The following is a 6,899-nucleotide window of genomic DNA, read 5'->3' on the forward strand; positions in this document are numbered from 1 at the left end:
CCTCACATTTATCCACATTATACTGCATCTGCCATGCATTTGCCCACTCACCCAGCCTATCCAAGTCACCTTACAGCCTCCTAGCATCCTCCTCACAGCTAACACTGCCCCCCTGCTTCGTGTCATCCGCAAACTTGGAGATGTTGCATTCAATTCCCTCGTCCAAATCATTAATATATATCGTAAGTAGCTGGGGTCCCAGCACTGAGCCTTGTGGTACTCCACTAGTCACTGCCTGCCATTGTGAAAAGGACCCGTTTACTCCTACTCTTTGCTTCCTGTCTGCCAGCCAGTTCTCTTTCCACATCAATACTGAACCCCCAATACCGTGTGCTTTAAGTTTGTATACTAATCTCTTATGTGGGACCTTGTCGAAAGCCTTCTGGAAGTCCAGATATAACACATCCACTGGTTCTCCCCTATCCACTCTACTAGTTACATCCTCGAAAAATTCTATAAGATTTGTCAGACATGATTTACCCTTCATAAATCCATGCTGACTTTGTCCAATGATTTCACCACTTTCCAAATGTGCTGCTATCCCATCTTTAATAACTGATTCTAGCAGTTTCCCCACTACCGACGTTAGACTAACTGGTCTGTAATTCCCCGTTTTCTCTCTCCCTCCCTTTTTAAAAGTGGTGTTACATTAGCTACCCTCCAATCCTCAGGAACTACTCCAGAATCTAAAGAGTTTTGAAAAATTATCACTAATGCATCCACTATTTCTGGGGCTACTTCCTTAAGTACTCTGGGATGCAGCCTATCTGGCCCTGGGGATTTATCGGCCTTTAATCCATTCAATTTACCTAACACCACTTCCCGGCTAACCTAGATTTCACTCAGTTCCTCCATCCTCCCGGTCCCCTGCTATTTCCGGCAGATTATTTATGTCTTCCTTAGTGAAGACGGAACCAAAGTAGTTATTCAATTGGTCTGCCATGTCCTTGTTCCCCATGATCAATTCACCCGTTTCTGACTGCAAGGGACCTACATTTGTTTTAACTAATCTTTTTCTCTTCACATATCTATAAAAGCTTTTGCAGTCAGTTTTTATGTTCCCTGCCAGTTTTCTTTCATAATCTATTTTCCCTTTCCTAATTAAGCCCTTTGTCCTCCTCTGCTGGTCTCTGAATTTCTCCCAGTCCTCTGGTAGGCTGCCTTTTCTGGCTAATTTGTATGCTTCATCTTTTGTTTTGATACTATCCCTGATTTCCCTTGTTATCCACGGATGCACTACCTTCCCTGATTTATTTTTTTGCCAAACTGGGAGGAACAATTGTTGTAGTTCATCCATGCAGTCTTTAAATGCCTTCCATTGCATATTCACCGTCAACCCATTAAGAATCAATCGCCAGCCTATCTTGGCCAATTCACGTCTCATACCCTCAAAGTTACCTTTCTTTAAGTTCAGGACCCTAGTTTCTGAATTAACGATGTCACTCTCCATCCTAATGAAGAACTCAACCATATTATGGTCACTCTTGCCCAAGGGGCCACTCACAACAAGACTGCTAACTAACCCTTCCTCATTACTCAATACCCAGTCTAGAATAGCCTGCTCTCTCGTTGGTTCCTCTACATGTTGGTTTAGATAACTATCCCGCATACATTCCAAGATATCCTCTTCCTCAGCACCCCTGCCAATTTGATTCACCCAATCTATATGTAGATTGAAGTCACCCATTATAACTGTTTTACCTTTGTTGCACGCATTTCTAATGTGCGGGGATCGCTGGTCGGTGCAGATTCGGTGGGCCGAAGGGCCTGTTTCCACGCTGTATCTCTAAAGCCTGTTGTCCACCTCTGTTCAGTTTATAGTCCTGCTTGCCAAATGTTTAATGTGGACCACAATAGAAACTAGTGCAGGAAGTTAAACAACATAACTGGGCTTGAGAAAGCATTTTATTTTCCATGCCTTTAGTTTAGTTTACTTTAGAGATACAGCGCGGAAACAGGCCCTTCGGCCCACCGAGTCTGTACCGACCAGCGATCCCCGCACATTAACTACCCTACACACACTAGGGACAATTTTTACATTCAAACCAAACCAATTAATCTACCAACCTGCACGTCTTTGGAGTGTGGGAGGAAACGGATGATCTCGGAGAAAACCCACGCAGGTCACGGGGAGAATGTGCAAACACCGTACAGACAGCGCCCGTAGTCGGGATCGAACCCAGGTCTCTGGCGCTGTGAGGCAGCAACTCTACCCGCTGTGCCATTCTTGATTAGTACGGGTGTCAGGGGTTATGGGGCGAAGGCAGCAGAATGGGGATAGGAGGGTGAGATAGATCAGCCATGATTGAATGGCGGAGTGGGCCGAATGGCCTAATTCTGCTCCTATCCCTCATGACCACCCTGCCGCCCTTGGTCTTGCCTGGAGTGAGAGCGAGATTCGGATCACTGACTCGCGATGGGTTCCGCGCCGTTTCTCCCAGAGTAGCCCGCGGTTCACTGCGCGCTGCCCAACAAGACGTGACGATGCATTAACTTTCAGGCGGGGAAGGGCACCCCTACAAGACAGCTGTCCGGATCGAATGTCCATCCTGAGAAAGAGAAGCAAAGGAGGCGGAGCAACAGGAAACTCCGGTCAGCCGCTATTCTGGCCAAGAGAGACAAGCTAATGAAGGTACGGACTCTGGCAGCAGCTCTGGAGAACTCAGGGAAGTGACGGCATGGGTCATAGAAATACATAGAACATAGGTGCAGGAGGAGGCCATTCGGCCCTTCGAGCCAGCACCGGCATTCATTGTGATCGTGGCTGATCGTCCCTTATCAATAATCCGTGCCTGCCTTCTCCCCATATCCCTTGACTCCACTAGCCCCTAGAGCTCTATCTAACTCTCTCTTAAATCCATCCAGTGACTTGGCCTCCACTGCCCTCTGTGGCAGGGAATTCCACAAATTCACAACTCTCTGGGCGAAAAAGTTTTTTTCTTACCTCAGTCTTAAATGGCCTCCCCTTTATTCTAAGACTGTGGCCCCTGGGTCTGGACTCGCCCAACATTGGGCCGTGACCTTTCACACCTGAAAGATGACCCCAGTCTGAAGAAGGGTCCCTTGTTGATTAGCGGCAGATCATTTAAGCTGATCTTGAGTGCAGCGTAGGTTCACCAGGTTAATTCCCGGGATGACGGGACTGTCATATGCTGAGAGAATGGAGCAGCTGGGCTTATACACTCTGGAGTTTAGAAGGATGAGAGGGAATCTTATTGAAACATCTAAGATTATTAAGGTGTTGGACACGCTAGAGGCAGGAAACATGTTCCCGATGTTGGGGGAGTCCAGAACCAGGGGCCACAGTTTAAGAATAAGGGGTAAGCCATTTAGAAAGGAGACGAGGAAACACTTTTTCTCACAGAGAGTTGTGAGTCTGTGGAATTCTCTGCCTCGGAGGGCGGTGGAGGCCGGTTCTCTGGATGCTTTCAAGAGAGAGCTAGATAGGGCTCTTAAAGATAGCGGAGTCAGGGGATATGGGGAGAAGGCAGGAACGGGGTACTGATTAGAAACATAGAAAATAGGTGCAGGAGGAGGCCATTTAGAATGGAGATGAGGAAACACTTTTTCTCACAAGAGTTGTGAACCTGCCTCCACCGCCCACTGAGGCAGAGAATTCCACAGACTCACACAACTCTCTGTGAGAAAAAGTGTTTCCCCGTTATAAATTACCTGCCCTTTATTCTTAAACTGTGTGTGGCCCCTGGCTCTGGACTCCAGAGAGTTAGGCCATTCGGCCCATCAATCCTACGCCGCCGTTCAATCTTGGCTGATCTGTCTCTCCATCCTAACTCCATTCTCCTGCCCTCTCCGTAAGTCACCAAGACTGGTACAACTGCAGCTCCTGCCCCCATGACCACAGCTCTCTCTCTCTCTCTCTCTCTCTGCCGCAGGTGTACAGGACGGAGTGCCAGGTCTTTGCACTGGTTGCCAAGCACTTGACCGCGCAGGACGCGGCCATGGAGGGGCGGGTGCAGGCTGCCCTCGGGAAGAGCCTCCGTCAGGTTGGAGACCGCTGCCTGGCAGAATTGAAGCAGACCATCGCGCGGTGGGATGGGCCCAAAACGGTGAAGAAACCCGACTGAACACTTCGCCAATTTGCCCAGAGTGGACGAATCGAGGGCCAGAAGACATCGAAACATAGAAAATAGCTACAGGAGGAGGCCATTCGGCCCTTCGAGCCAGCACCCCCATTCATTGTGATCATGGCTGATCGTCCCCTATCAATAACCCCGTGCCTGCCTTCTCCCCATATCCCTTGACTCCACTAGCCCCTAGAGCTCTATCTAATGCCCCTGTCCCACTTAGGAAACCTGAACGGAAACCTCTGGAGACTTTGCGCCCCACCCAAGGTTTCCGTGCGGTTCCCGGAGGTTGCAGGTGGTTGCCGGAGGTTGCAGGTAGTGGAAGCAGGTAGGGAGACTGACAAAAACCTCCGGGAACCCGCACGGAAACCTTGGGTGGGGCGCAAAGTCTCCAGAGGTTTCCGTTCAGGTTTCCTAAGTGGGACAGGGGCATAATACTCTCTTAAATCCATCTAGTGACTTGGCCTCCACTGCCCTCTGTGGCTGGGAATTCCACAAACTCACAACTCTCTGGGTGAAAAAGTGTTTTCTCACCTCAGTCTTAAATTACCTCCCCAACGTCAACGACATAGGTTCATGGTGAAGGGGGAGAAGATTTAATAGGAATCCGAGGGGTGACTTTTTCACACACATAGGGTGGGTTGTATGGAACGAGCTATCTTCGGTGTACATAAGATCATCATTTCGGCCCAACTCGCCCACGCCGGCCAACATGTCCCAGCTACACTAGTCCCACCTGCCCGCGTTTGGTCCATATCCCTCCAAACCTGTCCTATCCATTTACCTGTCTAACTGTTTCTTAAATGTTGTGGTAGTCCCAGCCTCAAGTACCTCCTCTGGCAGCTCGTTCCATACACCCACCTGTGTGAAAAAGTTACCCCTCAGATTCCTATTAAGTCTTTTCCCCTTCACCTTGAACCTATGTCCTCTGATCCTCGATTCCCCTACTCTGGGCAAGAGACTCTGTGCATCTACCCGATCTATTCCTCTCATGATTTTGTGACTCTATTCCTCTATAGGATCATCCCTCATCCTCCTGCGCTCCAAGGAATGGAGTCCCAGCCCACTCAACCTCTCCCTGTAGCTCAGGGCCTCAAGTCCTGGCAACATCCTCGTAAATCTTCACTGTACATTCGAGACATGGGATGGGGTAGAAATACTGGGTCGGACATGTATTGTTGAATTATTATTCCCTGAACTTTGTTCGTAAGGGATAGGAGTAGAATTAGGCCATTCGGCCCACCGAGTCTACTCCACCATTCTATCATGGCTGGTCTATCTCTCCCTCCTAACCAACCCCATTCTCCTGCCTTCTCCCCATAACCTCTGACACCCGTACTAATGAAAAATCGTTCTATCTCTGCCTTAAAAATATCCACTGACTTGTGGCCTCCACAGCAAAGAATTCCACAGATTCACCGCCCTCCGACTATAGAAATTCCTCCTCATCCTAAAAGAACGTCCTTTAATTCTGAGGCTGTGTGTGCCCTCTGGTCCTGGACTCTCCCACTAGTGGAAACTTCCTCTCCACATCCACTCTATCCAAGCCTTTCACTATTCATGTTGGTCTAGCAATATGAATAATCTGATAAGACTCTGGCACGAAGGCTATGGGAACTCGACGATGGACCTGTATAAAAGTTACACCAAGTGCCTGATCTGTTTTACAGGAGTACTTTGGCTATTTTATTTGCCCTCCTTGCGTTGGTTTACATCATGTTGTATTTTGTTCCATACATAAGTTGCTTAACGTTTAAAGCACAGTTGATACACGCACCTATGAAGCATAAATAACATCCACAGAAATTAAATATCGACGGTAATACAATATTTAAGAGCACAGCGTGGTTTTATGCGATGTTGTTGCCATGGTTACATCTCCGGTTGTGGAAGATCGACACAAAGTGCCGGAGTAACTCAGCGGGTCAGGCAGCATCTGTGGAGAACATGGATAGGTGACGTTTCACAGAGTGCTGGAGTAACTCAGCGGGTGCAGCAGCATCTATGGAGCTAAGGAAATAGGCAACGTTTCGGGCCGAAACCCGTAAGGGTTTCGGCCCGAAACGTTGCCTATTTCCGGAAGGGTTTTGGCCCGAAACGTTGCCTATTTCCTTAGCTCCATAGATGCTGCTGCACCATAACTCAGTGGATCAGGCAGCATCTGTGGAGAACATGGATAGGTGACGTTTCACAGAGTGCTGGAGTAACTCAGCGGGTCAGGCAGCATCTGTGGGGAACATGGATAGGTGACGTTTCACAGAGTGCTGGAGTAACTCAGCGGGTCAGGCAGCATCTGTGGGGAACATGGATAGGTGACGTTTCACAGAGTGCTGGAGTAACTCAGCGGGTCAGGCATCATCTGTGGAGAACATGGATAGGTGACGTTTCACAGAGTGGAGATAGATAGATTCTTGATTAGTACGGGTGTCGGGGGGTTATGGGGAGAAGGCAGGAGAATGGGGTTGAGAGGGAGAGATAGATCAGCCATGATTGAATGGCGGAGTAGACTCGATGGGCCGAATGGCCTAATTCAGCTCCTATCACCAGTAGTGTTTCTGCTTCAATCTGTCAGCTTTTTGTTCCAGATTTATTTACTTGTTTGAATGTAAATGTGCTGCTTGTGGAGTGGTTCGAGTTCCTAATGAGAGGCAACGGCTGCTTCAACTGATGAGACAAAGTGACCACGTGTAACAAAATTGCTTCGGTTGGGTCAAGTTAGCCCGAAATACTAGAGTGGTTCGAGTTCCTAAAGAGAGGCAACAGCTGCTTCAACTGATGAGACAAAGTGACCACGTGTAACAAAATTGCTTCGGT

The sequence above is a fragment of the Amblyraja radiata genome, unplaced genomic scaffold, assembly GCF_010909765.2.
Source record: "Amblyraja radiata isolate CabotCenter1 unplaced genomic scaffold, sAmbRad1.1.pri scaffold_763_ctg1, whole genome shotgun sequence".
In the NCBI taxonomy this organism is placed as follows: Eukaryota; Metazoa; Chordata; class Chondrichthyes; order Rajiformes; family Rajidae; genus Amblyraja; species Amblyraja radiata.